This window comes from Nicotiana sylvestris, chromosome 6 (assembly GCF_000393655.2).
Source record: "Nicotiana sylvestris chromosome 6, ASM39365v2, whole genome shotgun sequence".
Taxonomy (NCBI): domain Eukaryota; kingdom Viridiplantae; phylum Streptophyta; class Magnoliopsida; order Solanales; family Solanaceae; genus Nicotiana; species Nicotiana sylvestris.
In genome coordinates, this window is record NC_091062.1 from 205,967,876 (window position 1) to 205,981,101 (window position 13,226).

Below are 13,226 nucleotides of genomic sequence, written 5' to 3' on the forward strand. Positions count from 1 at the left end.
GAGAGAGCATTGAAGGCTACAAGACACATGATTTCATCATCTTTCAACCAATTCAATACAGGAGTTTGCAGCGTAAAGTTAGATTGATGCTTTCTTACTCTTTAATTATAATTGTAATGACTTCCTCCATGATTATGAAGTAGTTTACCTTAAGGTTTGACGAATATAGTATTTTGATAAATATTTGTGGATTTTAACTCTAGTTCTTGCTTAAATTCATTTCTTGGAGTTTTGAATTGTTGCAATTTTATTTACCGGTTTATTTAATCGAAAGAGGAATATTTTGGTGATTATCTTTGCATTATTTTATTTGATTTAATTCAGTAATTCTCTTAAGTGATCGGAAGATCTTGTTGAGTTGTTGATTAAATCAAGTTAGAAGAATATTCGAGAGACGTTTTCCTAAAGACTAATCCATTAATGCATGCTTGCATATTTTCGCAGTGCTTATATTTTTCACCTCATAGAGTTAAGATTTAACCGAGAGAGAATCTTGACTACATATTTGAACTAATCATCGAGTGAATTCGTGAGAATCATTAGAACATTAGAGTGAATTAAACTAGAGTTAAATCCCAAATAGCTATTTTGCACCAATCATGTCATGACCCTTATTTATCACATTGATAAGAAATCGACTATGCTAATCTCTAGTTTGTTGTAGTCAATAGTCAATTGCTTTACTTTAGTTATTAATCGTAGTTTATAGTCATTCCAAATCAAGTTTTGATCCTCCTGAATAACAGTTAAACCAGGAATTACTAGAGCATTGTTTCAATCCAATCCCTGTGGAGAAGATAATCATACTATACTATCTTTGGCTAGTGAGCATTAATTTTGTGTTGTGTTTTACGCTCGTCAGTGCAACTGTTCGCTTGATGCCTAATGCAATGAAAGAACTACGAGTAGCATTTGTACAGATTAATTAAGTCCTCTAAATGTGGTCAATTTTTTGTCAAGTTAAGAAAGTATATTGAACTTTTGACACCAACCTTGTACAATAGGAAAATTTATTGTCAAGAAATATGTAAAAATTTGAAGATAGTTGAGAAGAGAAGAAGTACTTATGAAGAAAACTTCCCAAGTTCTTGTCAAAAGAAGGAATTTTTGAGAGATGGATCAAATAATGTCCAAAATCTGATATTACTATATTTTTTTAGAATCAAACAAATGTAGAAAGTTCATCTAACATTCGAGACAGTGTCCAAAATCTGATGAATATCACAGATCAATGTAGTAAGATTTAAAACAGGTGCAAAATGAATCTAACGCTTATAACTACTTAAATTTAGTTAGTAGATTATAACACTTTGACACTTAGAACTAAACTTTTCAATTAAGATCCAAGAATATAGACAAAATATTTAGTTCATAGGAAAAAAATAGTTTTATTAATAATCAAACTGAAGAATTTTTGATATCTTCATCCCTAGAAACATTCCAGCTAACAACACATATGAAATAACACTTGCTCCATTGTCACCTTCAACCCGTATACTATTTTCATCTACAAATGAACTTGAAGATGATTCTTTACTGTCAGCATTTTCTACTTGGAATTCATTGAACACTGCTATGGCTTCATCGTAAGATTTGAAAGATTGGAAGATGTTTCCTTCCAAACCTATAACCATAGAAGCATACTTACACCAAGAGTTGTATAATCCAGGACTTTTATTACAAAATACCACATACACCTTCGATGCCGATATATTCTCAACTTGACAACTTTTTCTGAACTCATTGAACGCTACTATGGCTTCATCATATGATTTGAAAGCCTGAAAGATGCAACCCTTGACACCAGAAATCATAGGAGCACGCTGACGCCAAGAGTTGTATAATCCTCTTACCACGAAATAATATATAGACTTTCGAACATTATTCCTCTTCCCGTCCTACATTCCTTAATCTAACAATTAACACTAAAAGAAAGATAAGAGATGAAGAAGGAGAAAATAAAGATAGGAACAAAATGGGGGCTGGAAAAGCTTCTTAGGTAAAACACTATATATTTAAGAGTTTAGGGTTAGAAAGTGACCAATGCAAGATGAGTATAATAGTTTAAATGTATACGTATTTCCTCTGGTATATTATGTGTATATTTTAATGTATTTCGTTTGGTATAGTATATATGTATATGTGCATTGAGTACAACAACAACAACAACAACAACCCAGTATAATCCCACTTAGTGTGGTCTGGGGAGGGTAGTGCGTACGCAGACCTTACCCCTACCATAGGGTAGAGAGACTGTTTCCAAATAGACCCCCGACATCCTTCCCTCCAAGAACTTCCCACCTTGCTCTTGGGGAGACTCGAACTCACAACCTCTCGGTTGGAAGTGGGGATTGCTTACCATCAGAGCAACCCCTCTTGTCTCATTGAGTGCATTGAGTGTTTTATGGAAAATGATGTAATTATGCATGTGTATATATGAAAAAGGAAGGGAAGGTAATACAATTAAAATAATAAGAGAGAGTTGTTTGAAAAAATTGAATTGAAATAAAAATCTGCTAAAGAGTAGAGATGGAAAACGAAAATGTCAAATTATTCATTATACCATCAAAAGCCATGCTAAGTTACCTCAATGCCCCATTCTGGACATTTGGGCCATTATTAATGTGATCAAATATATTTTTCGTTAATTAATTACGTTTGAGTTAATGATTAAGGCGTCAACGTTGCTGTTGAAAGGTAAATTAAGTTGGATGATCATATAACTAAATGACTGCCTTGACTCTACATATTTACAAGCGAATTGGATTACTAGCTGGGAAGCTGAGATACAGTGACACCCCTTAGTCCGGAAAATTACACTTTGTAATTCAGTAATTTTTGTTTCTTTATATTTTGACACTCCTTAGTGAAAATTCTGGCTTCGCCACTACTGAGATGGGATAGAGGCGAATTTTAAATGTGTTCAATTAAAACTGTTATTTTTAACCGAACTATGAATACTCATGCAAAAAGAAGAAAGCAGTACATATCATAAGATCATTTCCATTCTAAACCTAACCACCGAGTCCATATTACAAATTCGTCTTTGAATTTGTGGCATGATATGAATTGTTAACTTCATCTGCCAAGGGGCTGAAATATCTAAATATGGTAAAATTTGATCACATATAGTGCTTATCGCAGTATGAATTTAGCACTCGTGTTATTGACCTTTACTAAAATTATATTTTTACTTATAAAGTCGGCTCGTTCGTTATTTATACGTATCTGACCATAATAGGCTCTCCTTCTGTACCTTGAATTTAGCCGTTAATCTTCACCCTTTTGCAATACCAAGGGTACATCTCATTTAATGGCCTTTCTGATTAAGCAAAGATTGATGTTCATTAAATTAAATTAAGGTGCCGTTTGGCCATACAAAATCTTTTAATTTTTTTTTTTTAAAAAGATCACTTTTTCAAGAAATTAGTGTTTGACTACAAAATTTTTAATTTTCATTTGAAAATATATTTCAGAATTTTTCGATAATTTGAAAACTCCAAAAGGTTAATTTTCAAAATTTTCACTTCAAATCACTCACAAAAATTTTAAAAACAACATAAAATTATATTCATGTCCAAACACAATTCTAACTTTCAATTACCATTTTCACTTAGAAAAAAATTCATTTTTTCCCAAAATTTTACATTTTTTTTTTGTCCAAACGCCCACTAAAATTCCCAAAAGTGCCATTTATGAAATGCACGCATATCGAAATACTGTTAAGTCAAAATCTTATCCTTGTCAACTCTATACCTTGTAGATAGATAAACAATTATAAACAATTAAAGAAATTAAAGTTTTCGACATCAAACAGCAATAATCGTGCCCAAATAGTAAATACCTAATGAATTATAGGAAACTCCAAGTTCACTGAACGTGGATGCACAGGCGAATACAATCTTTCAGCTACAGGTTCAATTAAACCTATAATCTCTTAAAATTTATTTAAATTTTAATAAATATTAAATTTAAACTCATATTTTAAAAATTTTAAAAACTAAACCCATTAAATTTAAATAATGACGAGATGTTGGGTCAATACCAAAATCTTATCCCTTCATGAATTAATATAGTTTTTCTTTTGAGAAATGTGCCATTTTCGAAAATTTCTTAATGTTAACTATCTTTGGATTTTGACATCTCAACTTAAAGAAACCAAACTAATGGAGTGGTTGCAGAAGGCAGGAGCACGCCACAAAATGAGTCTATTTTGTAACGTTTGTACATATTCGCATCTTTTGGGTGAAAATCAACGAACTTCTTTACTTATAAAAATTAATATATAAACACATAAGTATATTTTAAAATATATCTTTTTTCATTTTAAATTCATTGACTTTATTAGTTCTTCTAGGTTATATTAGTCACTTCATCGGGACGAATCTTCATATATAGTTGAAAGCAAGTGCTATTAAATACCAATTTTTATGGTACTAGCAGTTCATTGTCAACGATGATTGCACAATTCATTCTGCCTCACCTAATTCCTACAAATTTATTAATTTGAGCTCCAAGTTCTGAAATAGTACAACCCCCCCCCCCCCGAAAGAATTTAAAGAAAAATATTAATAATTGATCGCTCTGGAATGGAATATGAATTTAATGGCATTGACTCTTGGACGAATGATTGAGTCACCTAATTAATCTCGTTGATTTCTTGATTTAGGCAAGAAACCATCGTTAATTTGCAGTGGATTGCTAATAATTTGTTTTTGTTAGACTTGAGTTAAGCAATTGAAAAGTAAAAAAGAAGATTCTCATTGCCGTTACTATTTAGTACAGTCAAACCTGTTTGTTTTGATATATTTTGGCCGTTACTGTTGTTATAGATGACATATATTATAACGTAACATAAAAATTAATTTCGAGAAAAACTTGGCCTTTTATAATGAATAGATTTTATATAGAGATGATGTTATATATCATAGCTAATTTTTTTTAAAAAAAAAACTTGACAAAGATTTATTTTTAAAGCAGTGGCGGAGCCCCATTCAACTAAGGGGGCCCTTCACTGGAAAATTATATTATATTGCTAGATAAATTTTTATTATGTATATTTACTATAGGTTTGACTACCCTAAACTTTTCGAGGTATATATAATTTTATATTTTAATATTTCTTAATGAAAATTCTGGTTCCACTGCTACCTTAAATTAAAGCATCTACCTTTGCTTGTGAATGAAAAAGTTAATACAGGATAAACAAGATTCAGAGCGTCAAGCCGTCAACGCATATCTAAATTTTATCATTAATAGCAGATAAAAGAAGAATTACAATTAAAATTGTATCATGATAATTGTAATAGTGACACCAATACTGGGTTCGAATTCGCTTTAGCGGGAAGCATTTGTATGAACTTTATCCTCCACGTGGAACTTTCCGGCACGAATCCTAATTAGTTAGCTCCAAAGCCATGACCGGACACGGGCTGGTAATTTAAAAAAGAAAAGACACCAACATGAATCTTTTTTTTCCCTCCATTAGATCATTAATTCATTCTGAGTGAAGATTCTGGAAGGAACAGCAAAACGAGCTGAGAAAGATCTTGAGAGGTCATCAGCATCGGACAAAAATGAACCTTGATCAAAATTCTGTGAATAAGAATGAGGATCATATGAAAACCGCATTGATGAGTTGGAGCAATCGAAAATATATTTCTTCTGTTTCTTTATCTTCCTCCATAGCAGTCTCCAGATTGGTGTTTTGCTTGATGATCTGCTCACCGGCAAATTATAGGATACGAAACGGTCGTACTCTAAACCGGAGTAACACCGCCGCGAGCAGACGTAGCCGTCGTCTGAATCACACCATGCTCCGGCGTCCATTGTGGTTGACAAAATAGTGTGTGCTAGATTGTGATCTGAAAGTGTTTGACTTTTGTGACTCAGTTTTGTAGCATAGAGAGTGGAAACGCATGAAACAAAGTGGTGCTACTGCGTACTTATATTGTAAAATTGAATGAATAGCCCGTTTGGCCGAGATGCAAAAATCAGCTTATTTTGAGAAGTGTTTTTTTTCAAAAGTTTTTTTCTCAAAAGTACTTTTGGTGAGAAGCAGTTTGTGTTTGGCTAATTAGTTTGAAAAACACTTCTGAGTAGCAATTAGTGTTTAGCCAAGCTTTAAATAACTGCTTCTAATGTATTTTTCTCAAAAGTGCTTCTCAAAAAAGTGTTTTTGGAGAGAAGCTATTTTTTTCTGCTTCTCCAAAACTGCTTCTGCTTCTCCTCAAAAACATTTTTTTTCCTCCCAGAAGCTTGGCCAAACACCTCAAATTGAGACCAAAAATATTTTTAGAAAAAAAAAAAAACGCTTTTGGCCAAAAATAAGCTAGAAGTCTAATGTACGTACTGTTTGGTCTGGTGTAAAATGGTTCAACAGGTGAAACGGCACGTGACATGTTCAAGGATAAATTAGTCATTTACAGTAGGGTTGTATTGCTTCTTTGTATTTTTTCATTTCTTTTTACATTAATAACTGAGAAATAGAGAACCCAAAGATCTAATAATCATTCAAAGTAAATTTAAATTTGTGACATTACATTGGAATTTTAGAATTATAATTAGCAAGCTTTAAATCCGTGACACTTGAAAAAAGAAGATTAAAAAGATAAATTCAAGCAGCACTCATGGCTGAATTAACCTGAGCATATATATATCGACAACCAGGACTATCTTTACCTTGATATCCGTTCAATGCTTGAGTTTGAGACCACCATTTAACATATTTACTTAGTTTGTTTGGAGGCCATAATCATGGAGTTCGAAACTAATGGCAAGTTTTTAGTCTTTTTAAACTATTGAGTTCCAAATTAATAATTTATATGTATTAAATGATTTTTATAGATAAATATGTAGTTGGGACGAAAGTTATAAGGTTCTATCGAAAGCGGGGGCACACGTAAGAATTTTTGTAAGCAGTGTTGAAATTGGTAGAAGAAAGGAAATATTAATTTTAATTATTATACTAATAAACAAAAAATAGACTTGGTATGTTGGGTTTGTCGAGTCATAAGTTAGAAAAGATCGAGTTCAATTCTACTTCATCACAATTTTAGGCTCTCTCAATTTTTTGCAAAAACAAAAGTGCTAGTTGAGGTTTGAACCTCTACACTTTTAGAGCAAAATTCAACCACATAACCAAGATATTAAGAGATAATTTATGTCAAGTTATTTTATTTTTTCTACTTATCCCGTTTCTCGTAGTATTAATACATATATAATAAATTTTCCGACAAAGCGATATGGCGTGACACCGCTTCGATAAATGGTCATCCGCCCTGATAACCGGCATGTTAGCTCCGCCTCTGTATAGAGGTAGAGCTGAAATGGTCGTTGCCTTTTACCTAGAGTGCTCGTCCCTTTATTTTTTAATTTTGAAAAAATTCAAAAAAAGCTAAATAAATATAGAAGATTTGTAAAGCAAATCCTACTAGTTAATTTTGAGATTTGATTCAAAGAGAATGTGGTTATAGTATTATTTACACAAGATGTTGGACACCCAAAACGGTACTCTATCATCCTTCAATTGTCTCGATATTCATGCTATAGAGGAACTATCTAACTTGAAGAAAGTTGTGGAAAAAACTTATTGTTGTTATGAAATATTACTCAAAATAACAATATGAAACAAGGAAAGAAAAGCAATTTAGTAAAATATGAACAAGAAATGGAGATAGAGAGAAGGAAGAGATTTTCTTCTTCAATTGTGTGTATTTTCCTATCTATTACAAGGCCTTTATATAGGCATGAAAAGTGAAAAAAATATGTCATGGAATATGTCATTGAACATAGAAAATATGTCATTGAATATGTCATTAAGCATTTGACATGAAAATCATGGAGGAAGACATCCACCATAATATGATATTTATCATAACACTCCCCCTTGGATGTCCATAAATAATGTGCCTCATTAAAATCTTATTAGGAAAAAACCCTATGGGAAAAAAAATCCTAATGAAGGAAAAAGAGTACATATATTTAGAAATACGCCTTTTGGTTGCCTCGTTAAAAACTTTGCAAGGAAAACCCAGTGGGACAAAACCTTGTAAGGAAAAAAGAGTACAATGCGTATTAACTCCCCCTGATGAGAGCATCAATTCACATTCCAATCTTGCACACTAGTTTTGAAGGTTGACGTCGGTAGAGATTTGGTGAACAAATCAGCCATATTATCACTTGAAAGAATCTGTTGCACATTGATATCACCATTCTTTTGAAGATCATGTATGGAAAATAGCTTTGGTGAAATGCGATTTGTCCTAACTCCTTTTATGAATCCTCCCTTCAATTGGGCTATTCATGATGTATTGTCTTCATACAAAATTGTGGGTAGTTTGTAACACTTCAAATTATTTTTGGCTCGAATAAGATGTATTATAGACCTCAACCATACACATTCTCGACTTTCTTCATGAATAGCAATTATCTTAGCATGATTAGATGAAGTAGTCACGATTGATTTCTTAGTCGATCGCCAAGATATGACAATACCTCCACATGTAAACACATAGCATGTTTGAGATCAAGTCTTGTGTGTGTCAGATAAATACTCTACATCGGCATAACCAACAAGATCGGGATTGCAATCATTGCCATAAAATAAGCCCACATTGGTAGTCCTTTTTAGATAACACAATATGTGTTTGATTTCACTCCAATGTCTCCTTGTAGGAGCAGAGCTATATCTTGTTAAGATATTAACTGAAAATGTTATGTCACGCCTTTTAGTGTTAGCAAGATACATTAGTGCATCAATTGCACTAAGATATAGTACTTCAGGACCAACAAGTTCTTCATTATTTTCATGAGGTCGGAATGGATCTTTATTTATATCCAGTGATCTCACAACGGGGTACTAAATGGATGTACTTTATCCATATAAAATCGCTTTAAAATCTTTTTAGTGTATGTTGATTGATTGATAAAAATTTCATCTTTCATATACTCAATTTGTAGACCAAGACAAAATTTTGTCTTTCCAAGATCTTTCATTTCAAATTCTTTCTTTAAACAGTTTTACTGCTTTAGGAAGTTGCCTGGGAGTTGTAATGATATTTGAATCAACATACACAAAGATTATAACAAATTCAAATTCAGATCTTTTTATAAAGATACAAGGACAAATTGAATCATTCTTGTACCCTTCTTTCAATAGGTACTCACACAGGCGATTATACCACATGCGCCTTGATTGTTTCAATCCGTATAAGGATTTTTGAAGCTTTATTTAATAGATTTCTTGGAAACATTAATATGCTTCAGAACAATTTTAATCCTTCAATGATTTTCATTATACGCATATCAAGTTTTCATGTATTGCCAGATTAAAACTTGAAATAATTATATCCACCATAAGAGAACATGTATCCATATAATCAATGTGAAGATATTTACTAATTTTCTTGTGTCACAAGTCGTATTTATGTCTATCTGACATGAAATTTTTGCACAAGAACATATTTATACCTCCATTGGCTTTATACTTGCAGGTGTTGGGACTATCCACCCAACTTCACATTTTTTCAAGTGAAGTCAATTTTCATTGCGCATTTTTCATTTGGCCAATCATTTATCTGTCCAAATTTCATGACAGATTTGAGTTCAAGATCCTCGTCAATATTAATAATATTGAGCGCTACATTATGTTAACAATATTGTCGACGATCATTTTATATCGGTTCAATTATTACACAATAAAGACATAACTTATTGAGATCTCTTTATCTCATTATTTTCAGGTACCTGAGCCTCTCACATGAGGTCTTACGAAGTGTTATGTCGTGGTGCTCTTCTAGAGCACTTGCCTCCTTATTATGACCATTTTGCCCCTCTTCTTCTTCAAGGAGTTTTATCTTTGGAACCGATTGGTCTGTTATGCTTCATGCGTGCCATAGACTCTGTCCCTCATGGACTTTACTCTATTTGGAGCATTAACAGCTGAAATATGACATTTAGCTTTGGGTCAGCAAATGCGTCTGGCAGTAATTTATAAATTAATTATCACTTGAACTTCAAGTTCATATTTTCTTGTACGATGATCTATATGTATTCATAATAATTCATTTCACGTATCACTTTCTCAGCTATCCATTTTTCCCTCTAATGTTGGGATCACCAACACATTTCCCAACCTTCTTTGGGAACCCATCTTTGTGCATTGTAGTGGCATAATTAAATCATATAGCACATTCATATTTCTATATAGAAATTCTTTGGTTCCTGACCCTGAACCGATTGTGATAGGGAGAAATTTTAATAACTTGGCTAGATGCGTACAAGTGCTGGTGTATATTAAAAAATACATCTCATACCAAATTATATTTTTGGGAGTTTTGTTCTCATAACCAATAATTTAGCTATAATTGGAGGCATACAATTTTCGCTAAACCAACTTGAATTTAAACCAGTATTATCAAGATAAATCATCATAATTTACATTCTGGAATTGTGCTCTAATAATTTGAGCAAGCAATCTTGCAAAAACCAAACTGCAAGTTGATAACAAATGCACATGTGACCATAAAATAGATGCATCTATTAAAATCATATAATAGTAAACGATCCACATGGCAGGTGACTGAGCCTATATATATATATATATAATCAAGGGATTCAATCCCAACCTTTAACTGGTATATCATGAGAATAAGCAACACAAGAGAATTCTTGAAGAATCTTCTATTCTTCAATATATTTCAATGTAATTCTTAATTAATTTTTCGCATCATAATTGAACCGAGATGGTCAACTGGTCATGCCAATTAATATTTGTTTTAGTAAACCTCTAGTTTACTTGTGGCATATGATTCCAGCATCATGCTTATATTTGTGTAGTACAAATAGAAAGAAGATCGGGTAACCTTTTATATTTACCCGGTATGATTATAGAAATATGAAGATATTCAATCTTCCTTTCATTTATAGTCTCAATATGCCAATCACTTTGACTTATATATTTGAAACTCAAAAAGTTTCTTTTGAGACTTTACAATATCAATGTCATGAATAAGTTTATTCATCCGGGTAGTAACAAATTAGTTTTTCCGGAGTTCTTAACAACTTTTGTACTACAAGATCTTTTATCGTACCATTCATATGGTAAATGTCTCCTTCATGGATAAAATTATATCATAATAAATTGTCATGGTCAAAATCATCATAAGCAAAATCATTTCTTGCTTTAACTTTGCCTTTAATAACTTTTATAAGGCATGACAAAATAATATTTGGCGTACCACATGTACGCAACCAATGACATATTCATGTAACCACACAATAATATTTATTCTCTTTATTTTACTCAAACCTCCCTTAGAGGTGAGTTGTGTGGTGTTCATATAATCATGAATTGCATGTCTTTATTCATTGTTTTTATCACATATTATCACATTCAACTTTAGGAATGAGTTTGCATTCTCAATGCTTATCACAAGTCACATTCTCTTCAAGGAATGGATCATAATCAGTGATGTGCTTTATTATTTTCATACCAATTTGATGGTAAGCATTGTCTTCACATTTTGAAGGACTATTTTGAGAACCCTTATTGTTCTCCTTTTATAATCATAGTGATGATTATTATTATTTTGATATTTGGAACACTCACGTTCATTGTTCAACCACTTGTCTTCATTGAAACTTATTATGCACTGCTATCACATTCACTTCAAGAATGGAGCAAATCAAGTGGGACAATTTTCATGCCTTTTCATGATAAATATATTATTTTTCTTTAGTCATCATTATATCATCAATATGGTACAGTGAGACTCAAATCCAATGTCTTACTAAAATAAAAGCATGTTAGGCCATGACAAATTGGGACTCAAACCCAACTCTTATCATTATGGAGCATCAGGACTTGATCCCGATGTCTTAATCAATAGCATAATAGGCTAAACAATATTGAGATTCATTCTCAAGCCTTAATTTCAATCACATGCCAAGAAAGTTGTACACAACTAATTTGTAACTTAGCAAATCAAATTTGTTTTCTTAAATAAGTGTACAAATTTCAAATCAGTGTAAAACTTTATCAATTATTTGTAGCATCTATATGAAATACAACTTTTTGTAATCAGAATATTTCTTCTAATTTGTATTAGAATTTAAATGGATCATAAAATAATTGTCATAATATTTATTGGGTCTCTCTAAAAAATATTGTTGTTTTCGGGATATACCCTAACAATTGGATTTGATTTAATGTCATGACTTTCCTTCACTCAATTTAACCAAGCAATTAGTGAATAAATTTATCAAAAGTACAACATATAGGTAACAACACATATATAGTACTAATACATAAATTCAGCATTTATATTACCTGAAAAGTGTTATTATAGGTAACAACTTACCAGTTGTAGCTTATGCGTCATTCATATAAAATACTTGAAAATGGTAAGCCAATAGCAAACATCAAGTAGATCATGGATACTCGAAAATACCTCCTCTAGTAGTCATACTAATCGTTGTTTCTTTCAAATGATACGATCATAAATTATGAAGTATACTTTCTCAATAGCTGGTTTGTTTTCCAAATTTCAAAGAAGTAATTAATCAACCTAGATAAAGATGTGAAGTATTTCTTGTTTTCTTCAAGATGATTTATGCTTCTAATCAGTATGACCTAATTTTTTATTATTCTTTTTTTTTAACTATATGCAAGTGTAAAAATCCAAAATAGAAAATATTCATCAAAGTAAAAGAAAATGTTAAAAGCGACAAGACATATTGAAGATAGTTAACACACAAATATATATAAGACAGCTTATGTAACATATCCTTGGTTACCATGACATGCATCATATTAACAATTAACTAGTACTATGATTTTCACTTATAAAACTTCAAAAATTTTGATTCCATTCATATGATATAAAAAATGTAATATTAATATGTGCTTATGCAATACAGGTGTTAGTACGAAGTTGTGTGCATATGAGATATTAAAGAAATAACAAGTAAAAGATAATTATACCTTTGTACGTTTCATTACTTACCATATGTAGTTTCTTTTTACATCTAACCATGAGATGATATGTATGACTTCTAATTGCAATCTTTTCGGATGTAGGCAAAATTTTGTAGATATATATAAAATTGGTGAGAGACTCGTGCTGATAACGTGTTATGAAATATTACTCAAAATAACAATATGGAACAAGGAAATAAAAGCAATTTAGTAAAACATGAACAAGAAATGGAGATAGAGAGAAGGA